Source organism: Tachypleus tridentatus, chromosome 5 (assembly GCF_004210375.1).
Source record: "Tachypleus tridentatus isolate NWPU-2018 chromosome 5, ASM421037v1, whole genome shotgun sequence".
Taxonomy (NCBI): domain Eukaryota; kingdom Metazoa; phylum Arthropoda; class Merostomata; order Xiphosura; family Limulidae; genus Tachypleus; species Tachypleus tridentatus.
Window position 1 is genome coordinate 41,002,631 of NC_134829.1, and position 26,397 is coordinate 41,029,027.

Sequence of the window (26,397 nt, forward strand, 5' to 3'; positions counted from 1 at the left end):
TATACCTGTAAAAAATGTCATTTCTTTTTTTTTGTTTTAGATACATATTCTAGTGAAAAAAGTAACATGATTGGAGGTCTACATGAATTACACAAGAAACTTCCATTTCAGTCTGTCATATTACAAACCCTGGTATAATAGTATTTGAAAACAGAAAAAAACAGGCCCGGCATGGCCAGGTGGTTTAAGGCGTGCGACTCGTAATCTGAGGGTCGCGGGTTCGCATCCCCGTCGCGCCAAACATGCTCACCCTTTCAGCCGTGGTGGCGTTATAATGTGACAGTCAATCCCACTATTCGTTGATAAAAGAGTAGCCCAAGAGTTGGCGGTGGGTGGTGGTGACTAGCTGCCTTCCCTCTAGTCCTACATTGCTAAATTAAAGACGGCTAGCGCAGAAAGCCCTCAAGTAGCTTTGCGCGAAATTCAAAAACAAAGAAGCAGAAAAAACAGCGTGGCTCCTGTTTCGTCAGTAAAAGCCTTTTCCCTCAGTTGTATAACAGTGACAGACGAGTGTGAAAAATGAACGAAAATATCACGCTCTGCTTAAACACAAGCTTTATATAACTGAAGTCGATGCTTGAACCTACACCCATGCAGGCGTATCAAAACACACACGTGAATATACCACTGCAGCTAATGCTTATACTGTTTAAGATAACGCGATCTGCAATCAAGGTCCAAGAAAAATAATTTATTAAACTCTAAGGACACGGAAATAAAATTTAGCACCTACAACAAACACGCGTATGGCCGTGACTGGATATCAGTTTCAATGATAAATAAAACATAAATGTGAATATTAATTACCGCAAATAATGAAATCATGGAAAAGAACCACAAGAAGTAAAAAAATAACATTTTAATAACAATATCGACTGACAAACAGTAATACTTCATTAATTATATCGTTTACCGATTATTTCGTAACCCAGTATATGAATATCGTGCCAGGTTGGTTTTTGTTAGCTCACTAGTTTACATAATCGCTCGCTACATTAATAACATGCGTATCTCAACAACAAAGCAGCTTGTGTCAGTATCATAATACGTGGATATTTACTCAAAAGTGATTGGTCAGAAGATGAGTTAGCGTTTTAACGTAACTAAAAATTCGTTGATGAATTAAACGTTACAATTAATAATATATAAACAATAAACTAAACCATAAAAAGTTGAATTCGCTAACCTCACAGGTGTATTATTACAGTAATTCCCAAACTTAGACCCATGTGGGTGTATGTATCATTACAACCCCTACTTATATTTAAAACCGTCACCGAAATTATTATAGGTCTAAAGGCTTAATACAGAAACTGAATATTTCGTGAATGAGATAAGGGTGAAGGATTCTGGGTAATTAAGAGTTCGAAAAAGGAAAGGAGGAAACAAATACAGTTTCATTCATTTATTATTTCTTTGTTATTTTAATTGCATTATTTGTTTAGTGGCAACAACAGCACGAATTATGTTTTACGTTCATATATCTATGTTAAAAGATACATAAATTATTTATACGGATGTGTCTTCGATTAATTTATGGCATTTCCTGAACGCGACTATTTTACCTGTACGGATTATTTTTTATTTTTTCTAATACATTTAAGTATTATATTCGAACAATAGGTAACATAACATTACCTTTTCCAGCAACAAATACTTTTACCGTGGTTCCCCCAGTAGCTCAGCTGCAATGGAACAGTTTTAAGCTTACAGACTTACAACAGCAAAATATAGGGTTCGATTCCCTGTGGTTTACAGAGCGCAGATAATCTAGTGTGTATCTGTACGTTGAAACAATCAAACAAAATACAACAAATTACCATCCATCTCCTAAAATTAATCGTCTAAGAGGCTTAATGGTATATTTAAGAGCTTTTAACGCCAACATTTCGAGTTCGGCTCCTGCGATAGGAAAGCCATACATCGTACAACTTTGTGCTAAGAAAACAAACAAATATCTAGAAGAAACTTTGGTAAAAAGTTTAGAAAAACTACTTTTATAATCCAGATATGTGTAAAAGAATGTTTATAAATATTTTAACCAACATTTCGCCTTTGTGGCTCTATTAGAGTTAAGATACACGTAATGTGTAAATCCCTCTCTCTACGTGTTTGGGTATATAAATTTGTATACCCGGGAGGGTCAGGTACACTAGACCTTTTCCTCCTGTAAATCCCTTCTTCGTGTATCAGAAACTTTGAAACACAACAAAAAAATAAAAGAAAACGTGTTACTTTGGCCTTGGTCTTCGTTTCTCCATATTCTTCAACTGTTTCAACTAATATTTTTTTTTCTTTTTTTTTATCTTTGAACTCCCTGTTTTTATGTTACTAAATGAAATGACGCGTAATATTACATGTATGTTTTACTGAAGAAATCAGACAGAATCCCACACAAATAACATGCAGCAGTTGCGCAAAAAGTATTATATTCCAGGATAACGTTTCTCAATGGTGGGTCGCTGCTGCCCTCTAGTGGGCCGCGAAAAGACACTACTAAAAAGAAAAAAAAAACATTGCGATGTTAAAAGTTAAAACTACATAGCATCTCGCAAAACACAAATTTTAAGATTAATGAAAATGTTAATAATTTTCTGTATAATTCACACTGAATTTATTGCTGAAATTAGTTCTTTTTAAAACGGTTTGAGGGCTGATTTACTGTGAAAACAATACGGTGGCAACTTTTCGCAGCACGTATCATGCACGTGAACCCCACACTGTCACTATAAACAACACTGCCATATCTCTAATATTCTGCGACGAACTGTACGAGGTTACGTAGAGTTTAGTATTCTTATTAAACCTGGTAATCCTTGTTGATGAGAAACCTACTTGAAATAAAAACGTATCTCAGAACGGCTGGTCAACTAACATATGTCAAGCTGAAGATAACCTTGGAAGGTCGAAACATTGTTCTCTGCTTGTCAATAAAAGTGTTAATACCCATACCAGTCGTTCTGAGGTACAAACCTGGGAATCATATCATACGTAGAAGTGTGTTTTTTTCGTATAGCAAAGCCACAAAGCCCACCGAGGGGAATCGAACCCCTGATTTTAGCGTTGTAAATCCGCATATGTAAAAGAACGCTAGACAGTAACCTATACACATACGTGTCTTTAGTAGCAACAACTTGCATACACTACAATTTAACCAAATCCCAAATATTCACCTTAAAACGACTAGGATTGTCATTCCTGAAATAAAACAGGTGAATGTTGTGTAATAACAGTATTTATAGACACTGGACACACAAAATGGTTCTCTCTTTTTTTTTCCTTTCAGGTTGAACTGGGTTAAACAGAAAGCTTGGGGGAGGGTGGTTGTTCCCTACATTTGGTGAGCTAGCTCGCTATGGTGTTTAGAAAATAAATTAACTTCATCAGTAATTTGTTTATTGAATACGGGTATACACGGGTGACCAAGACATACTATTGCTTGTTGAATACGGGTGTACACGGGTGACCAAGACATATTCTCAAGTAGTTTAAGCCTCAGCAAACCCCTCCCCAATACTGCCGTCTCTGAATGGCGGGAGTTGATAAGAACACACAAAAAGCACTTCCTTTGGTTAGGGCTTCTAAAACACAAGGACGCCCTAGACTGTGAAAATATGAACGGAAGAAAGTAACGTACATTTAGATATGAAATAAAATTGTTTTTGTGTTTTAGTTACAAATGGAACAGAAAATATTGCATTCGTTTTTCCAGCTTATATTTTACTTCCACACCTTACTTAAAGACAGTACGTGTGTTTGTTAGTATCCATAATCTAAAGGTGACTGGCTCGACTATCGTAAATCTTTGTTTGGCAACCCACAAACTGTTGATGTAAGTGGGCTATTTGGTCTTAGAACTTTTGCCCCAAAAGTATGGCACATTTCCATTTGTTGTTTTATATGCTTCTTGGTTTGAATTTAAAGCAGCGAGAACGTAATTATGCGGCCCAATTATTAGAGTGCAACTAGTTAAATAAACTTTGAAGCGATTATTTGAATTGTTTTGTTTTGGAATTTTTGCACAAAGCTACACGAGGGCTATCTGTGCTAGCCGTCCCTAATTTAGCAGTGTAAGACTAGAGGGAAGGCAGCTAGTCATCACCACCCACCGCCAACTCTTGGGCTACAATTTTACCAACGAATAGTGGGATTGACCGTAACATTATACACCCCCACGGCTGGGAGGGCGAGTATGTTTAGCGCGACGCGGGCGCGAACCCGCGACCCTCGGATTACGAGTCGCACGCCTTACGCGCTTGGCCATGCCAGGCCCCGATTATTTGAAAGAAATACTTTGAAGGCTCAATATAAGCAAATTGCACGACTATTCAAATTGACATGATATTTTTTTTGTCCACCGCTGAAAGGTTATATAAATATATATATATGTATGTATACATAGAGAGATAGAATTATATCTGAAAGAGTAATTCGCGCTGTAACTATTTTTTGTATCGGAAGTTACAAGGTAGTTGTAAGTGTTAAGAATATGCTGTCTCAACCGTTGAAGTTAGAGTGACAATACACTTTCTGCGAGAATTAATTTCTGCTATGATGTATGACCACGAAGTCTTTTAAAGTAGGACCGAAACTGCTCGAGTCATACCTGCTGTAGGCTAAGTTGCATAATACAGCAATATAATATCTCATTTAAAATGAATATACATTAGATTCCTACCCTCTTTTCTAACACAACTCAAAGGGAAAATGTTTCAAGCTTTCTTGAATATTACGCTGAGAAACTAACTGTGAAGCCAGGGCGTGGTGGACATTCGTTGTTTTATAGTGGTGGGAGTACATGGTGTTGTTAGAAGCAACATATAAATTAAACGTACCCTTTGAAAACCTGAACTCAGGAAATATATGCTACTTAACTAAAGCCGAAAATCTACCTTTTGATATGGAAAGTACGCATACATCCATTAGAAATTAACAAATAGAAATAAAAAAAAATGAGCGTTAAACCACTTAAATCTAGTTAGAACAAGTCGAGACCGGTTTTCGCTGAGGAAGCTTTTTTTTAAAACACAAAATAATGCCTATCAAGGTATTGTTAAAATTTCACCAACACAGATTCTGAGCCCCTGAAGAAGCCAGTTTATGTACATCATTCCTTACGCAAATAGATATACATACACAGAAGCCTACCCACTAAGATTTCTCATGTGTCATTAATGTTGAATTTCTTATTTCTTTGTTTTCGCATGTTAAAATACACTTGCAGGAACAGATTTCCCTCTCTTTTTCTCTTCGCATTGCTAATTCACTCGCAGAATTGTATTTCAGAACTAGGCTTAGTTTTTGATCAATATTAATAACCTAGTATAACATTTTTGCAAGTTAAAACTTAAAGATTCAGTAACTGTAAGAGTACTGCGTAGTCGCATGTGCGCACAGCTCACAGGTAAGCTCAGTTCAAATACACGCCATACCACAAACTATTACGTCAAATTTGAACTGTTGGTGCATTATAAGAGTGGTAGTCAATGCCTTAGAAAGGAGGGTGTGTCGTTAAGTGCTGCCGACTGGCTGTCTCCTCTGTGGTCAGTAGACCGAAACCAGAAACGGCAGCAGCTTCGAAGTAAATACAAATACAACAAGAAGTATTGGAAGAAGAATAGCTTTGGAAAAGTCCGACGTAACCATGTGACAGCTTCTTTAAAAGATACGTTACTAGCAATAGCTTCTTCTCATCTGGTTAAGCGAGAGATCTTGGATTCGATTCCGAGTCCAGGAGATGCAAAAACTTACATTACCAAACATCTATTATTCATTGACATTGAAATAATTACGACTGCAAAAACGTAAACTGTTTTAGTCTTTGTTGAAAACATATTAAGTTTGGTTGTTTCATAGCAAAGCCACGTTAGGCTACCTTTTGTGTCTACGATGTGGAATCAAACGACAGAGTTTAGCGTTCTAATTACGGTCCTGTAACTGTCATCAACGGACAGGCTTGTTACTGACCTGAGAAATAGAGTTTGCTCGAGACATCTCTAAGAAAATAAATACACGTAAGTTAGAAGGTTAACTTTATATTATTTCCAGAATTTAATTTTTTTCTTCTGTCTTGCTTAATTCGGTACAGTCCAAAATAGTGGTTTATTTGATTAGCTTGTTCAATTTCACGCAAAAATACTTGAGACCTATCTGCGATAGGCATCCGTAATTTAGAAGTCAAAACAGTTGTAGCTAACTCCAACTCATCAGCTACTTTTTAGTAACTAGAAGTCGGATTCACTGTCACATTATACTAAAAAATACGTGAACAATCCGCGATAGCAATCGAAGCGGGATCCCGTTGATTAAGAGTCGAACTTACTAACCACAAGTCTGTGTACCTATGTAAAACACATAATAAGACTTTATGTTTCTCTGTTCAAGAAATGGTAAACAAAGATACCGAGACTTTATGAAAACTCTACTCAATATAACGATGAATTAATTATTAGTAACTGAACTGCAAGTCCTCTGAAGCCCCATTGTTTAAGATCCTGTTTTTCAATAAAACTGAATATCTGGATAAAACAAACTTAAAAAGTTTTGAGTTTGAATTAAAGTAAAAATAAAACGTTGACATTAATTGCATTTCTACAACTCATTAGAGTCAGATTTTGCTTAAACTTAGAGCACATTTAACCGTGTTTTGCATCTTGTTTACACATACATACAAAATAGTGAAAACAAACTCCATTAAACTCTGAATCACCATGTTTACACATACACTACTGGCCAAAATCTTAAGGCCAATAAACAAAAAAACAAAAAACATTTTGCGTTGTTAGACTCAACCAATTACTTGAGTAGAGCTTCGAAAAATGTAAATAAGAAAAGAGAAAATAAAAAAATATTTTTAGCATTTAATGGGAAAATGAACACTATGAAATTAGCCTAAATACTAGCTGGTCAACAGTTTAAGACCACACTGAAAAGAAGCGTTAATCGGTAAACACGTAACAAAATTTAGTCATTTGTTTTCAAGCATTAGCGTTGTCAACATCTCCGACTGACATCTCCTGTGTTACATTGGGTAAAAACATGGCAAAAGCTAAAAAGTTGACAGAATTTGAACGTGACAGAATTGTTGAGCTGCAAAAGCAAGGTCTCTCTCAACGTGCCATCGCTAGTGAGATTGGGCGTAGTAAAACTGCTGTTGCAAATTTCTTAAAAGACCCTGAGGGATACGGAACAAGAATTTTAAGCGATCGGCCCAAAAAAATTTCGCCGGCGTTGAGCAGGAGGATTCGACGGGTTGTCCAGCAAGACACCAGTCGATTGTCGAACCAGATTAAGGCCCTTACGGACGCAGAATGCACCTCAAGAACAATAAGACGGCGTCTACGAGAGAAAGGCTTTAAATACCGTAAACGTCTTCAAAGGCCACGCATCCTTTCACACCACGAAACACCTCGGTTAAACTTTGCTGAGAAGCACCAAACATGGGACGTAGAAAAGTGGACGAAGGTTTTGTTCTCTGATGAGAACAAATTTAACCTCGATGGTCCAGATGGTTTCCAACGTTACTGGCACGATAAAGATATACCATCGGAGATATTTTCTATACGACACAGTGAAGGAGGTTCCATCATGATCTGGGGTGCTTTCTACTTCCATGGAACAATGGAGCTTCAGGTTATACAGGGGCGTCAAACAGCAGCTGGCTACATTGGCATGTTGGAGAGAGCATCCTTATTGATTGAAGGCCCTCGTTTGTGTGGAAATGACTGGATCTTTCAGTAGGACAACGCTGCAATCCACAATGCCCGCAGGCAGAACAAAGGACTTTTACATGGCGAATAACGTGATTCTTTTGGACCATCCAGCGTGTTCGCCCGAACTGAACCCCATTGAAAATGTTTGGAAGTAGATGGCAAGGGAAGTCTATAGAAATGTACGTCAATTCCAAACAGTACATGATCTTCGTGAAGCCATCTTCACCACTTGGAATAACATTCCAGCCATCCTTCTGCAAACGCTTATATCGACCATGCCAAAGCGAATGTTTGAAGCTATTCACAATGACGGCCGTGCAACTCACTACTGAGACCTCTTGTTGGGCATTTCCTACCCTGTTCAGGACTTCTTTTTCGTATGGTCTTAAACTTTTGACCAGCTAGTATTTAGAGTAATTTCATAGTGTTCATATTTTCTCTGTTAAATGCTAAAAAGTTTTTTATTTTTATTTTCATCCTTCGAAGCTCTACTCAAATAAGTGGTTGAGTCTAACAACGCAAAAGGCATATTTTTTTCTTTATGTTCATTGGCCTTAAGATTTTGGCCAGCAGTGTATATACAAAGTACTTAAAACAAACACCATTAACATCTGAAGCACCGTGTTTACACATACATAGAAATTAGTGAACACAAACACTACTTAACATCTAAAGCAGGAAAGTAAAACGAATGTAGTGTACAGAGGAGTAAGATATTATATTATATTATATTATATTATATTATATTATATTATATTATATTATATTATATTATATTATATTATATTATATTCATAAATAGTTTTCAGAAAATGTGCTACGAATTATTTTACATTCTCATACTTCTGGAGTTCTCAGTTTGAAAATTTAAACTTTGACATTTTCTTGTTGGTAATGAAATGTGAAAGGAAGACTTCACAGCCAGACAATTCTTCTAGGATATTTATGAGCAGAGCTTGTGGAACAGTTATTTTTGTTCCCATTCACTACAACAAGGTAACAAATGTATAAATGAAGGAACATATTGGATAATAAGCAATAAGAGTGCTTGTGTGTGGGGGGGGGAGGGCAAAAGTTTTAATTATGTGCAACAGGAAATATTCTTGCACAAAATCAAACAAAACTTAATCGGGCTTACGATGTATACCGAGAGAAATTAGGAAAATTCCAACGAAGGGCCTTCATTACATTTTAATTTGGTGTTAGTTTCAAAGTTGATATCAGCTTGTGGTTACCAATAGGCGGCCCACTGGCCATATCAAGCCCTATAAAAACCTGACTGGTGGCCGCACTGCGATCAGTTGATACAAAATATAATCGCAACTATATCTGCAGGATGAAATGCTCCCCAACAAGCTCAGGTCTGGCTTTTGACTTCATGGCCATCATTTGAAGTGCCTAATGTGGAAGATAATTGTTGGCTGTTGGTTCACATGATTAGAGACCAATAATACTAATAGTAAAAACAAAGAGAGTTTATCAACTTCATAAATATGAGTAAAGTCCTGTAGTCTTTCTAACGAAAAACTAAAACTAGGCTATCTGTGTTATTGTGGAGAGATGAACCCTGCATTTTACGACTCTTAACCCATGATTTAGACAACGTTTTCTATTAAATGCTTCCCTCAACCAATTACAATAACTTAGTAATAAGACTAAATCATTTCTTTAAGATTTACCAAAGCATTAGTGCAACCGCTTTACTACGATGGTGCTCAAGTAAGACAATTCAAGTAAGAATATTCAAGAACAGAACTTCGGGAACAGTTACCTCAGTTTTCATTCTCCACAACAAGGGAACAGTTATCTCAGTTCCTATTCTCCACAAAAAGAAAACAGTCATTCTGGTTCCCATTCTTCACAACAATGGAACAGTTACCTCAGTTTTCATTCTCCACAACAAGGGAACAGTTACCCTGCTTCTCATTCTTCACAACAAAGGGAACAGTCACCCTGGTTCCCATTCTCCACAACAAGGGAACAGTTACCTCAGTTCCCATTCTCCACAAAAAGAAAACAGTCATTCTGGTTCCCATTCTTCACAACAATGGAACAGTTACCTCAGTTTTCATTCTCCACAACAATGGAACAGTTACCCTGCTTCTCATTCTTCACAACAAGGGAACAGTCACCCTGGTTCCCATTCTCCACAACAAGGAACAGTTACCTCAGTTCCCATTCTCCACAAAAAGAAAACAGTCATTCTGGTTCCCATTCTTCACAACAATGGAACAGTTACCTCAGTTTCATTCTCCACAACAAGGGAACAGTTACCCTGCTTCTCATTCTTCACAACAAAGGGAACAGTCACCCTGGTTCCCATTCTCCACAACAAGGGAACAGTTACCTCAGTTCCCATTCTCCACAAAAAGAAAACAGTCATTCTGGTTCCCATTCTCCACAACAATGGAACAGTTACCTCAGTTTTCATTCTCCACAACAATGGAACAGTTACCCTGCTTCTCATTCTTCACAACAAAGGGAACAGTCACCCTGGTTCCCATTCTCCACAACAAGGGAACAGTTACCTCAGTTCCCATTCTCCACAAAAAGAAAACAGTCATTCTGGTTCCCATTCTTCACAACAATGGAACAGTTACCTCAGTTTTCATTCTCCACAACAAGGGAACAGTTACCCTGCTTCTCATTCTTCACAACAAAGGGAACAGTCACCCTGGTTCCCATTCTCCACAACAAGGGAACAGTTACCTCAGTTCCCATTCTCCACAAAAGAAAACAGTCATTCTGGTTCCCATTCTTCACAACAATGGAACAGTTACCTCAGTTTTCATTCTCCACAACAAGGAACAGTTACCCTGCTTCTCATTCTTCACAACAAAGGGAACAGTCACCCTGGTTCCCATTCTCCACAACAAGGGAACAGTTACCTCAGTTCCCATTCTCCACAAAAAGAAAACAGTCATTCTGGTTCCCATTCTTCACAACAATGGAACAGTTACCTCAGTTTTCATTCTCCACAACAAGGGAACAGTTACCCTGCTTCTCATTCTTCACAACAAAGGGAACAGTCACCCTGGTTCCCATTCTCCACAACAAGGGAACAGTTACCTCAGTTCCCATTCTCCACAAAAAGAAAACAGTCATTCTGGTTCCCATTCTTCACAACAATGGAACAGTTACCTCAGTTTTCATTCTCCACAACAAGGGAACAGTTACCCTGCTTCTCATTCTTCACAACAAAGGGAACAGTCACCCTGGTTCCCATTCTCCACAACAAGGGAACAGTTACCTCAGTTCCCATTCTCCACAAAAAGAAAACAGTCATTCTGGTTCCCATTCTCCACAACAAGGGAACAGTTACCTCAGTTTTCATTCTCCACAACAATGGAACAGTTACCCTGCTTCTCATTCTTCACAACGATGGAACAGTTACCCTGGTTCCCGTTCTCCACAACAAGGGAACAAAAAGTTAATTGTTCCAAATACCATTTTTTTACAGATATATCCAATGTAAAGTGTTACAAGATATACAATTTTTTAATTCAGTGTTATATAATTTGTTTGTTTGTTTGTTTTGGAATTTCGCACAAAGCTACTCGAGGGCTATCTGTGCTAGCCGTCCCTAATTTAGCAGTGTAAGACTAAAGGGAAGGCAGCTAGTCATCACCTCAGATTACGAGTCGCACACCTTAACACGCTTGGCCATGCCGGGCCCAGTGTTATATAAGCAGTTTTAAATCGAAACTTGATTTTCGTTCAAGGATTTCCTCATGTCACTTTCCTACCTCCAACTGTAATACCACACTCACCTACATACACTCTCCGAGAAATCTAACCACAAATTGAACTCGCATTAAGACAAGCGTTAAATATTCATTCATCTATCCCGTGCCTTATGCTTAGGGTTAGCGAGCTGACGGAAGATGTTATTATGGAAACATCTTCATGTAATTTAAAAGTATTCAACATTTATCTGGAGTCTCAGTCTGTTCAGCAGATAAAGTTGATTTAAATAAAACAGCTGAGCTTCAAATACTTTGTTGGTGCCTGATTCAAAATTTTTATCAAGAGTTTGTGGTTGTGTTGAATAAACAGATTCAATTCCTTTGAATAATATTACAATAAACACTTTGGCAACACTTCTTTCAACTTACCATCTGTTCTACATTTGAATACAAACTCATTAAGTGAGTTATGGTGTGGATGTAATGTCCTTCAAAATGCTAGACCCTCAATATTAGCTAACGCTTATTCGAGGTTAAACAAAAAACAGGAAATCTCGTATTTTGTTTCTATGTGAAATGCATGCCTGAAATCACAGGAGAAACAATAATAATGCGTTGCAAAGTTTTTACTTTTTAAACAATTCCTCTTTCAATTCCTTTTTACTGCGGTAATTTGCTTGTGAGTTAATATGTAATAGGACAAAAGGAATATTTATCCTCCAAGCACATGGGAACTTTAGAAATAATGAGTTGCATCGCTTAATAGTGTCGTAATAATGAAGCTTGTTATTAAGAGAAACTTGTTTAAAGTTCTTGACAAGAATAGTTTATTTTTTCAGTAAAGGTTACGTAACAAAATATGTAAATTTATTATTTTTCTACTACAAACCAAGCCTTACATCACATTTTGTTTTTTTTCAATCTCCGAACCACGAAACAGTGCATGACTAGAATCTATACAAATAAACGTGTGTGTAAAAAAAAACAAACACTTAAAATGAATTTTTACATGCATACTAGTGGACCTTGAGGGTGTACACCAGAGTATTATTACCTATTCACGTTGTATGCGTGCATGCACATCATTTTAATGAGATAAGCTAGCAAAAACCCACATAGAAATGTAGTAGTTCCTTATATTACAAATAGAAATATCATTCACACAACACGATCTTTTATTATAAACGTATAGACCGTCAAAACCGATGAGGTAAATGCTGCCACCACGTAGTATACCCTAATGTATGCCAATTACTTAACAACCTGCAATATATAGAAAGTCAGTGAGTTTTGGTAACACTATGTTCTAACAATGTCTTTTACATCATGTTGCTCAGCAACAAAGGAATAACCTAATATCGTTGTTAGTCTAAGTACTGAAAGCATAAAATGAAATGTTTTTACAACAGAACTGGAAAAACAGTTGTTGACGTCTTAATTTCGAGTTTCAGTTGACTGAAGAGGTTTGTTTTCTTATTGAAAACATTTTTGTCATATAAAAGAGAATAGCTAGTTTAGAAAAATTAAGTTTAAAATTTGATCGATATTTTCACTTTCAAGATAAATTTGACGCACTTGGCTCTAGGCTAGATCATCTCACTTTATGTATTTACTTTGGACTCATTTATTAATTTCTTTAAATCATACCAACATTCACAACACTTACAAGGTTTCATAGCCCCTTTAACTCTGCCACTAAAATCATAATGGGCAAATCGTATTGTTTGTTAAAACTGAAACAGAAAGACTACGATTCATTCACATAAACCAAAAGATGCAAAAACCTACAGGATGCTAAAACAGATTCAGAATAAGCACATTCACATAGTCATCTATAATGTATCAACCTAATAACCCCATTGAAGTCGGGTACTTTCACTGATATAAAATATGTGAAAGAGATAAAGTCTAGTAGCAATGGGTTCCAAAGTTATCATTATGACTAGAATATTGACAATTAAGTGTTATTTTTTTACATTATCAGAAATCTGTTTCGTGTAATAATAAAGAACTGCAAAAGATTTGTTAAGGTTTATGCAGTAGACGTTATTTTGATAATTTACACGAGATAATAAGCTGCTTATGAAACAATGACGAATATTCAGAATGCATGCGAGTGGTTCGAATAAAAACTCATAACTAAGTGTTATTTATGAGTGTCATACCCAATGGAATGAGAAAAACACACAGGAAATTCCGTTTTCCATTATTCATGTCAGTTCGAACATATAAATATGTATGCACACAGGGGTTGAATATATTATGTTAAAAATATTCTGTATACACAAACTAAGACAGTCACGTGAAAAACAAAACCGATTTAAAATCATGGATGAATTGTATATCAGAACTATAAGTTCCTAGAATGATTACAGGACATTTATAAAGCAATTAAATTGGTAATGTTTTTATTATATTACATTTCTTGAAACTTTCTTAAACTAGAGATCAGAATATATCATAATATGACAAAAATTATCAAAAATAAAGAAGGTACAACACATTTCACTGGATAAAATCAGCTTTTTTATTTATCATGATTTTGACAATATTATGCTGTTTTCTGATTTCTATTTTTCTTTTATCTTCAGCATATCATTCATTGGTTTGATCAAAACAACAACAGAAACTTAGATTTGTAACTATGGTGATTATGATATGTAGCTACATCTAGATATTAACAGAATCGGGGACATGGTATTTATTTATATAATATATATTGTCATTGTTTTCCCATATTTTTACAGAAAAGATAACTGGAAACTTTACTGGCGTTTGTTTGTTCGTTTTCAATTTCGCACAAACCTACACGAGGGCTATCTGTGCTAGCGGTCCCTAATTTAGTAGTGTAAGACTAGAGGGAAGGCAGCTAGTCATCACCTCCCACCACCAATTATTGGGTTACTCTTTTACCAACGAATAGTGGAAGTGACCGTCACATTATAATCCCCCACGACTGAAAGGGCGAGCATGTTTGGTGCGACGGGAATTCAAACCCGCGACCTTCAGATTTGGAGTCGAACGCCCTAATCCACCTAACCATGCTAGGCTTACGGTTATTACAAATAATAATTTATATACAACATTTTTACAAACTCACAAAGACTACTGAGTCGTCTACGTGGTCTGGAACTGAATTTTGTTTGACAGTTCACAGAGAGTGAATTAATTCTATGTTGATATAGAGGCACACTTATTTTTCCAGGAAAGAAGTTTCTTCACACCCGAGTTTTTTACCCAACAAAAATATCTAATATCCTTGTAAGTGTATTAAAGTCCGAAGTTAGTTCACTGAAGTTAAACGGCTTGTAATGTTCGAAACATATAAACTTTCCTGGTCAAATATCTGTGATTTTCCAACTGATAAGCATTTATCACAGTTATAGCTTCCGAGACTTATAGTATCCTGACTGTAGCAAACGATAACTGTATTAAACTGTCTTCCGCGTGTTGACCTTTTATACTTATTAGGCGAGATTCTTAAAAATTCAGTTGGCAATAATACTGGCAACCACTGTTATTTTATACACGCACATCGTACGTTGTTTATTCTTACTCTCATGAATCTTCTACAGATTTAGAGAACAGGCAAGACTTTCACAATATATATTTAACAACGTACGTTACATGCAGTTTTAAATATACATTAAACTGAAACAAACGCAGTTATCAAAATAAATGTATAACATTAAAACCGTTACAATTCAAATCAGTTATTTAGATTTCCAAGAGGGGTATATCTCTTGTTTTAATGCCACTGAAATATGGATGAGCTTGGGACACAAGGACCATGTAGAAAGCGAGCTGCAATAACTTGGACCCCACCGTGGTAACCAACGAGTGACACCTCATAACAACTGATAATCCACGAACAAAAACGTTGGTAGTAAAACAAAAGAACAAAACTACTTAACATGTCCTGGAGAGGGACAAAACCAGAGCAATGAATTTCTACTGATAACAAAATTATTTGGGTAAACGTCAAGACAAAAGTAATCATATTATACTGATAACTACGATACACAGCCTTTAAATTATTTATATATTGTTTTAACTGTGAATGTATACTGGGATTCAAGATAACGTGCTTACCTGGTTAAGAAAACTATACGATAAAACTATGTCGGTGATAAAGTGAAACTGTAAGATAATTCTGAGATAAGCTGAAAGTTTTCAGAAAATTTAAAATGTATATGTCTGTGTTTTCTTATAGCAAAGTCACGATGGGTTATCTGCTGAGCTCACCGAAGGGAATCGGACCCCTGATTGTAAATCTATAGACGTACCGCTGTACTAGTAGAGGACTTTAAGAATAAGACAAACAACTGATAAACAGGAATTTAACAGCACTCTTTAATAACAGTGTTTACTGTCAATACTCACAGATTCTTGATTGAATCGAACGTGAGGCTACTCCTGTTCACGAGCAGCACTTATACACCAATCAGAGTTTAAAATGCAGAACAAACTATATGAAAACAGCCCTATGAATATTTCAGTTTCACTATTAAAATGTTTTATTTCGTTTAATTTTTTCAGTTAATAAATAGAGCGGAAAACGTTTATTTATGTTAATTCCATCCTCACTTGCGTGTAAGCAAATGAAACACTAATATACAATGGACTGAATATAAAGAAGAAACCATCAATGAAATATTTTAAATTAACTTAGAGTCAATTTGAGCTGACAGTCTTTTGGTTTTTTACGCCCAGTAGTTTTGTTTGTTTGTTTTTGAAATTCGCGCAAAGCTACACTAGGGCTATCTGCCCTAGCGGTCCCATGTTTAGCAGTATAAGACTAGAGGGAATGCAGCTAGTCATCACCACTCACCGCCAACTCGTGGGCTACTCTTTTACCAACGAATAGTGGGATTGACCATTATATAATAATCCCCCAACGGCTGAAAGGACAAGCATGTTCGGTGTGATGGGGATTCGAACCCGCGACCCTCAGATTACGAGTCGAAATCCTTAACCACCTGGACATGCCGGGCTTACGTCATTAATTACCAAATACTAAGATACGTCTCTAGTCTGTGTAAAATAGACATGCTCTCTTTACGAATCGCTAACGTGTTGATCAACACAATATACCAGGTTTTTTATTCGTCGAATTGTCACGTGACATAACCTTTTCGCCCTCAGATTACGAGTCGAAATCCTTAACCACCTGGACATGCCGGGCTTACGTCATTAATTACCAAATACTAAGATACGTCTCTAGTCTGTGTAAAATAGACATGCTCTCTTTACGAATCGCTAACGTGTTGATCAACACAATATACCAGGTTTTTTATTCGTCGAATTGTCACGTGACATAACCTTTTCGCCCTCAGATTACGAGTCGAAATCCTTAACCACCTGGACATGCCGGGCTTACGTCATTAATTACCAAATACTAAGATACGTCTCTAGTCTGTGTAAAATAGACATGCTCTCTTTACGAATCGCTAACGTGTTGATCAACACAATATACCAGGTTTTTTTATTCGTCGAATTGTCACGTGACATAACCTTTTCGCCCTCAGATTACGAGTCGAAATCCTTAACCACCTGGACATGCCGGGCTTACGTCATTAATTACCAAATACTAAGATACGTCTCTAGTCTGTGTAAAATAGACATGCTCTCTTTACGAATCGCTAACGTGTTGATCAACACAATATACCAGGTTTTTTATTCGTCGAATTGTCACGTGACATAACCTTTTCGCCCTCAGATTACGAGTCGAAATCCTTAACCACCTGGACATGCCGGGCTTACGTCATTAATTACCAAATACTAAGATACGTCTCTAGTCTGTGTAAAATAGACATGCTCTCTTTACGAATCGCTAACGTGTTGATCAACACAATATACCAGGTTTTTATTCGTCGAATTGTCACGTGACATAACCTTTTCGCCCTCAGATTACGAGTCGAAATCCTTAACCACCTGGACATGCCGGGCTTACGTCATTAATTACCAAATACTAAGATACGTCTCTAGTCTGTGTAAAATAGACATGCTCTCTTTACGAATCGCTAACGTGTTGATCAACACAATATACCAGGTTTTTATTCGTCGAATTGTCACGTGACATAACCTTTTCGCCCTCAGATTACGAGTCGAAATCCTTAACCACCTGGACATGCCGGGCTTACGTCATTAATTACCAAATACTAAGATACGTCTCTAGTCTGTGTAAAATAGACATGCTCTCTTTACGAATCGCTAACGTGTTGATCAACACAATATACCAGGTTTTTATTCGTCGAATTGTCACGTGACATAACCTTTTCGCCCTCAGATTACGAGTCGAAATCCTTAACCACCTGGACATGCCGGGCTTACGTCATTAATTACCAAATACTAAGATACGTCTCTAGTCTGTGTAAAATAGACATGCTCTCTTTACGAATCGCTAACGTGTTGATCAACACAATATACCAGGTTTTTTATTCGTCGAATTGTCACGTGACATAACCTTTTCGCCCTCAGATTACGAGTCGAAATCCTTAACCACCTGGACATGCCGGGCTTACGTCATTAATTACCAAATACTAAGATACGTCTCTAGTCTGTGTAAAATAGACATGCTCTCTTTACGAATCGCTAACGTGTTGATCAACACAATATACCAGGTTTTTTATTCGTCGAATTGTCACGTGACATAACCTTTTCGCCCATGTTGTTATAAATGTTCTATTAGTTATTCTTAAGATGACTTATTACTGTACATACACAATTGTGGTCTAGTTTGTGAAATAAAAAAGATGGGTTTATTTGATAAAAAAACTGTATTTTTGTTACAAAATTTCGCGATGGTTTTAAATAGTTTCGAGTCCCTAAACATTCGGCCCCCCTCGCTAGTACAGAGGTATATCTACGGATTTGCAACGCTAAAATCAGGGGTTCGATTCCCCTCGGTTGGCTCAGCCCGATGTGGCTTTGCTATGAAAAAAAAAACACACACACACCCCCAAACATTGAACAACTTTATCTCATTTCAACTTAAAATTGTGAAACGTAGTAATAAAACAACTATAACCATCAGTTTAACTCAAAATTAAGGCATTAAGAAATCTGTGCTGTGAATAATTTTGTGTGTGTTCTTAGTAATAACTACTATGAAATCATTTATGTGAACTTAGCGATTTCGACTGATACATTTGTATCGTTGTACAAATGAATTTCGTGAATCCATAATTTCTGCATGATTTCACGTTTAAATAGTCTATGAAAGCTTCGAAACAAATACATAACATTATGGCATTTTGCCAATATTATTCCAAATAAGTCCAGAAATTGAAACCGAATTAAAATTTTTTTCCCAGCAGAATGAGCTTTGTAATAGAAAACTTGTTTGAGGTATTTAGATATTGCAAGTAATGAACATTTAACACCCACTACGTGACTAAATTATGAAATTCTCAACTATTTTTGAAATTATACTGTTTCATGAAATGGCTTCGAACATGAATAAATTATACATGTTCTGAGGTTTGTATCAATACACTGTTTGAATGAAGACTTGCTTTCTAAATAACAACAGTACAAGTCACTGAGTTTCATTTTCTAACAGAGAAATCATGTTACTAAGGGGTGAAACTCTGCTTGTACTCAGGGGAACTGAGCACCAAAACTCATTTTCTGAGGCGGGATTAGTACAGGAACTTGCTTGAGCTGCTGGAGAGCTGTGTTCGAGGCCGTGCGACACTACAAATATTTTTCCTATATTCAAGCTGTGAGTGCGTTATAAGAGTGACGTCAATTCCTTAGGGTTGATAAGGTGCTACTGTATGGCTGCCTCCCCACTGGTCAGTAGTTTAAAATTATGGAGAGGGGGACAGCGGATAACCTTGTTAGCTTTCCCATAAGTTTGTTTGTTGTTTTGGAATTTCGCACAAAGCTACTCGAGGGCTATCTGCGCTAGTCGTCCCTAATTTAGCAGTATAAGACTAGACGGAAGGCAGCTAGTCATCACCACCCCTCGCCAACTCTTGGGGTACTCTTTTACCAACGAAAAGTGGAATTGACCGTTACTTAATAATGCCCCCACGGCTGAAAGGACGAGCATGTTTGGTGCGACGGGGATACAAACCTGCGACCCTCGGATTACGAGTCGCACGCCTTAATCCACCTAGACATGCCGGGCCTTCCCATAATTATTTAGCAGATGCGTTTTAAAAGCTATGCGCGGATTTTTTAAAGGAATGTTTACCACAGTTAGAAAAGGTTTTCTTGAGACGAAGAGAGAGATAAGAAAGTGTGTAACGTTTTATCTCGTCTATAAGAATAATACAGCTTAAAAAATAATGTATAGAACATCTTGATCTTACAGAAACGAAACTCAGATAAACGGTTTACTTAACTCTAGCAGTATTCATTTTCTCTAAAATATATACGCATTGCCCAACTGAGGCCTAGAAATTTCTACAAACTACGAGAGCTGTGATGTAACAATGCTCACTCAATGAAAAAAAAAATCGGAACCTTCAAGAAAGATGAACTACACAAAAAAAAATGATTCTTAACAAATTATGATATAAGCAAACCTGCGATATCTATCGCGTCGAAAAATAACTTACTCTAACACTGACGCTTTCTAAATATTAATGGAGGTTTAAATAAAATAACAATATCAGGCCTATCCGAAGATAGAGACTAGTATTAGTATAGTCATTGTGAATACAGTATTTTAGCATTATAACTAAATTTCAGTGATATTTTGAAAATAGAATGGTGGAAGAAGTTTTGATTTTTCTGTTAGTCTATTTTCAAGCTACAAAATGGTCTATGCTCTCCGCGGGTGTCAAACACGATTTCTATTTCCATATCTATTATTTCTGTTGCTATTCCTTTACTTTATTTTATTTCTTTATATGAGACTGATGAATGTAGACTAAGATTGCTAGATGGTGTATGCCCACTGCAATGTGGGTCTTACTTCTTCAGTCACCTCCATAACCTAAGGTACATTTTATATCCCACGTTATAGCTTCTATCCTGGGATCTTTTCAATTAGTATAGCGTTTTTTTAAAATTCATTTTTATTTCGGCTTGTTTTTTTGTTTTTGGTTATAGTAAACTAGTTTATATACATAGGCGACCGAGTTAGTGAAAGCGAAATTAGACTGATGATTGTGAGTTTAGCCATAAAGACCATATAGTGATGCTTTCAAAAGTGAAGGAATCGCAGCTTATATCGTAATAACAAATATATAAGAATTTCACAGGTCTATAAATCTAAACTTAGTAAAGATTATTTTGGTTTTAATAACAGATTTTTCTGTAATTCAGCTACGCAGATTTCTAAAATAATTCATTTTTTTCTATCACGTAAAGATTATTCACAAATCAGGAAGAAAAACTTTTACTCAGATCAAATTATTATTTCATTTACCACAATGAACATTTTTTTATTATATGTTTGTTGTGTATGGGTTTTAGAACGGTTGATAAGACTCTCACATTACGACTGGTCTAGTGAAATCTATATCCTCTAGATGAGATGTTTCTCATAAAAAAGAAGATGTTCAGCTGTGGGCATGACTGGACCACGAACACCTGCTTCTGACAAGGGCAACCAGTATGTGCCTACAGTAGTCGACCGTGTGACACAATATCCAAAAGCCATATCACTATCGAAGATAGAGAATGAGAGAGTAGCAGAAGCCCTCCTGGAAGTATCGTGTAGAGTAGGTTTTCTGAAGGAAGCCCCGAGTGACAGAGGGACCTAGTTTAATTCAGAACTGATCCAAGAAGTACACAGACTCATCAGCACAAGACATCTTTTTAAGACCTCATACAACCTGGATTTAATGGACTTTGTGAGAGAGTCAATGGGATCTTAAAGATCATGCTGAAGAAGATGTGCCAGGAGAGACCACAAGACTAGGACAAGTACCTGCAGACAGTATTATTTACTTACCGAGAAGTCCAAGATATGCTGAAGAAGGTGTGCCAGGAGAGACCACAAGACTAGGACAAGTACCTGCAGACAGTATTATTTACTTACCGAGAAGTCCAAAAACAAATACAGGATGTTCATCCTTTGAGTTGCTGTGAGGAAGAACCGTATATGGTTTAATGCAAATATTGGAAGAGCTGTGGACAGAAGAAGAAGAGGTAGAAGAGAGGAACACATACCAGTATGAGTTGACCTTGGAAACCAAGTATAAGAAACCTTTCATCTCGCTTAAGAGAGCTCATACGTTTAAAACCTGACAGAAGGTCTTGGGAGTGCTAAGATCAAGGATTAACGTTTTAAAACCTGACAGAAGGATTTGGGTTTTCTACCCAACAAAAAACAATCCTCCAATGGAAAGATCATTTGAAGTTCAAGAAGTGGTTAACAAAATGAAGTGTAAAGTGAAAGTGGACAGGAAGGGTCAAATATACCATACCAACTGTTGAGGAGGTACTTTGAGAGGGAATAAGATTTACTGTGTGCAGCTACTGAGACACAGATGGACATGGCAGGTGTAGCTAGCATAGAAACAAAACCAGAAGACAGTGATTTTGTCATAGAAGATGAAGACCTACTAGACCTAATATCCCTGGATGGACTTGCAAGAACGTCAACATAAGTGAGAATTGACTGGCAAGCAGAAGAACAACCTATAAGGGCCACTGTGCCAATACATAGAAGTTTTCACGGATAAATCAGGCAAACAAACCTTGTGCAACACAATATCAAAACCACGACCAGGGATCCAGTCAAAGTGAAGCTCTCCCAGATGCTCTATGCAGTGAGATACTTCATCAAGCAAGAAGTCGAGACAGTGTGAGAAGCTGGAATCATCGGGCCTTCGAATTCAGCTTACTTTTCACCAGTGGTAATCTTGAAGAAGAGGGATGGCTCAAACTGCTTCTGCATAGAAGTCTGGAAAATAAACCTCGTAAAGAAGCTTAACTCCAGAGCTATGGACAACCCAAAGGCTATCATGGTAAAACTATATGGGCCAAATTATTTTCCAAGATCAACCTCAATATAGGTTATTGACAGATACAGATAGAGACAAGATCTACAGAGAAGACAGGATCTACAGAGAAGACAGCCTCTTTGGCACTAGGTAGATGTTACTAGGTTAAGAGGATGTTGATTGAGTTATTCATTTTAGCAGCAACATTAAACTGCGTGATGAGAATGATGCTGCATAAAATAACCAATGTTGAACATTGTGTGGAGTACCCTCACACATTCAGTTGGGAAAACCACTTGAAGAAACAAGTGAGGGCAGCAGATCTGACCAGTGAACCATCTAAGTGGTACACTGGTTATTCTTTGCTGGACTTTGTTGGACTCAAGATGGGCAACTGACAGACATTTATGGAAGAAGAAACGTTAACCTGTATACAAGATGCACCAGGTACAGTGACCAAGCAGCTAATCAGATTCTTCCTGTGGTTAAAGAGATACAACAAAAAGTTTATCTTAAATGCTGGTGCAGACTGTTGCATGGATTGAGACTGGGACATTGCTGTTCGTTTATTTGTATGTAAAACAATCATAACTTTTTTTTTGAAGAGGAGCTTATTGTTAAATATGTGTGACTGTATAATTTAGATTGTTTCCATACTGTAAGTGTTAAATAAGTTATATTTAGAAGTGGCGGATATCCAATTTATTTATGTAACTGTTGACGAATCATTTGCTGTGTAGTTCAGTCGTTGTGAATTGATGTCATGTTACTCGAACCTTCTGAAAATTTTTCGTTGCTTTAGGTGAGTAGTTTTACATCATAACATCTCATTGTTTGTAGAAAGTTCTAAGCCTCAGTTGGGTAACATATATAATCGAGTTTAATACAAATAAGTAATTTAAGTTCATGAAAGTGAAGTTAGACTGAATGATTGGGAGTTTAGCCATAAAGAGCGTATAGTGGTGTTTTCTAAAGTGAAAGTATCACAGTTTGTACTGTAATAACAGAGACAGAAAAGAATAATCATGTCTTGTGAAAGGGTGTCCTAAAGTAATTCAACCCACCCGTGTGGACTTTGACGAAAAAGGGACACTTATTCAAAGCTTTGAATACAAATATAAAAACCAAGAATGCAAAAAATATTTGTACATATGTTTGACTTGTTTTCAATATGTTATTATAAACCAAGTGGATTGTGTGCTGTCCGTTTATTGTTGAAATTTATTGCTAACAAATCACAGACACCTACTGTAAAAAATTCGGCCCTGTAAAAACCTGATATAAGGGAATTTAAATATCATGTGTGAACCTGACGATAACCGAAGAAGGACGAAACGTTGTTCGCTCCTCTATATAGAAAATTTTCTCAACCCAAACCAGCCGTTTTTACATATATAATGTTTGTTTGAAAAGGGTAACAAATAATTCAACTGAAACAAAGTGAGTGCTTGTATACAAGTGCCGTTTATTATATGCTACAGAAGGTTGTTTTTACACAATATCTGTACTATTGGCTTAGTCTTCTGAAGGTAACTACCACTTGTATAAATAACATAAATAAGCGATGATTTCGTATCATGTTGCTATACTTATTTTATCGAAATTATTAAAAACTGATTGCTGTACTTTAAGGAATGTTTCTGATCAAGATAAACTGTTATTCACTTTTAAATGCGGTGTTTGTTCGTTTTTTGAATTTCGCGTAAAACTACACGAGTATTATCTGCTCCAGCTGTTCCTAATTTAGCAGTATAAGACTAGAGGGAAGAGAAAAGGGCGAGCTTGTTTGGTGTGAGGGGAATTCGAACCTGAGACCCTCAGATTGCGAGTCGAGCGCCCTAATCACCTGGTCATGCCGGGCCTCGAAATAACGAATCACAAACCACTGAGCATACTTTTTTTCTTACAGCAAATCCACATTGGGCTATAAGAAAAACGACAACAAAAAACACACACTCTATGGATCCTCAGGATGACAGTCATACACCTTGACCACAAGGTCATATGTGAAGATCCAGTAACTTTTCGCTCGAGCTGATTAACTCCCCTGAGAACGTTTTATCTAACTGCCTACGTAGCGTTACTAATTTACGATTATATACACATTTTAAAAGGTATATAGTGAGTTCACTATATGAATACAAATATCATGTTGGCCCACGACATTTTTTTTTTATTCAAATGGAAGCTACTTCAAAATAAGTTAGTTATACGATTTTTATTTATATTAATCTCATATGAATTACAAGATCAAATATTGGCAAAGGCAAAATAACCTGGGCTGTTTATATTTAATGCTTACACACTTCGATTATCCCACTATCTCTTATCGATTGTGATGCTGCTACAAATCAATAGCTGTTGTTTAAAAATGGATTGTATAATAATAATAATGGCATGAGATATATTTTGTGGTTTTTTTATGTACATGAATTTCTTTGACAATCCAAGACAAATAATAGGTTAAACGTGCAGCAGAATACGTTATTTTCCAGTGGGTATTGGTATTCTGTGATGAAGAACAAACTTTTTTAGGTTTAAAAATGGCGGTTGAAAGTTACATAAACTACAGATATTTTTACAGTCTCTACAGGATTCGTCATAGAATGTGAGAATATAATTTGAAGTCATTTTTTGTTTACCTTCTGCAAGTATAAAGTGTTTTATTTTAGTTCAATAATCTAATATTGATTTACAGAAACCAATAAAATTTGCCGTTCACACTCAGTATTACAATAAAAGTTGCTGTTCACACTCAGTATTGCAATAAAAGTTGCTGTTCACACTCAGTATTACAATAAAAGTTGCTGTTCATACTCAGTATTATAGATGGATGTCAATCTGTTTAGTAACAATGTGGCTGAAATTGATCGACTTTTTATATCACGTCCTTTTAGAGGTCAAATGACCCAATCACAAAATAATTAATAACGTATCTATTAATAAGTACTGGAATAAACACCAAACACTCTTACATTAATGGAGCGTGCATAGTTCCATTCTTGTTAAATATTCCAGTTGAATTACACTATTAGTAACCACGTGATTTTTGCTGAGTTTTTTAATGAAATAACGAAAAGTTGCTTCTCTCCACAAAATCTGTCTACGATTACATTGTTACGTAGGCATCACGTGCCCCATTCACTTTTTCTAGGTTAAGCATTTTTCCTATACTATCTTTTCATCAAACGTGCATTTTGTATACATTTAGTTTAGAACTATGTTTTCTTGTAAGGAAAGCGGCCCAGTATGGCAAAATGGCTGAGGCGATCGGCTCGTAATTCGCGGGTTTAAATCCCCGTGTCATCTAACATTGAACAGATTACTGCGGTCGCACATGTTGACACTGTCATAGAATTTATTTACACATTCTAAATAACTTCCTATATAAATAATATTAAACTATGAATGTTATTCTACTCCATAGTACACCGTATTTTTGATTACCCATACTTTTAAATAGAAAAAAAACCTATATTATAAAACAAAGCTGAAAGTTGTATGAGCCTTGTGATTTTATTAATGCGTTGGTGTAATATATAGACAATGTAATTACAGACAGCAAATATACCATATGTCACTTTCACGTTACTATGAATAACAAAATATGTACCAAAGTTTCTTGTAATTATTTGTCACAAGCTACGTATGTAGCAAACAGAAACATAGTGAATGTTTGTTTGTTTTGAATTTCGCGCAAAGCTACTCGAGGGTTATCTGCGCTAGCCGTCCCTAATTTAACAGTGTAAAACTCTTGGGTTACTCTTTCACCAACAAATAGTGGGATTGACCGTCACATTATAACGCCCCCACGGCTGAAAGGGGGAGCATGTTTGGTGCAATCGGGATTCAAACCCGCAACCCTCGGATTACGAGTCGAACGCCTTAACACGCTTGGCCATGCTGGACCCTCATAGTTAACTGCCTAGGAAATATAGCCTAACATGCTACCGTTTATTTCATTAAAGTTTAATGTATTAATGCTAGATGGTCAGCTGTACTGTAGTTATTGTAAAACGTTATAATATGAAAACTCTGTAAGTTCTCTGAAAATAAAATCATTATATAAGTGTTAATATAAATCACCGTTCG

The 26,397-nt window shown here is 36.5% G+C and overlaps 1 pseudogene across 1 annotated transcript in view; it reads right to left on the minus strand.

Annotated features, from left to right (window-relative positions):
• The window catches only part of LOC143251000 (CD109 antigen-like), a 91,242-nt pseudogene that overhangs the window by 62,187 nt on the left and 2,658 nt on the right, over positions 1–26,397 (minus strand). The gene's annotated exons all lie outside the window — the stretch shown is intronic.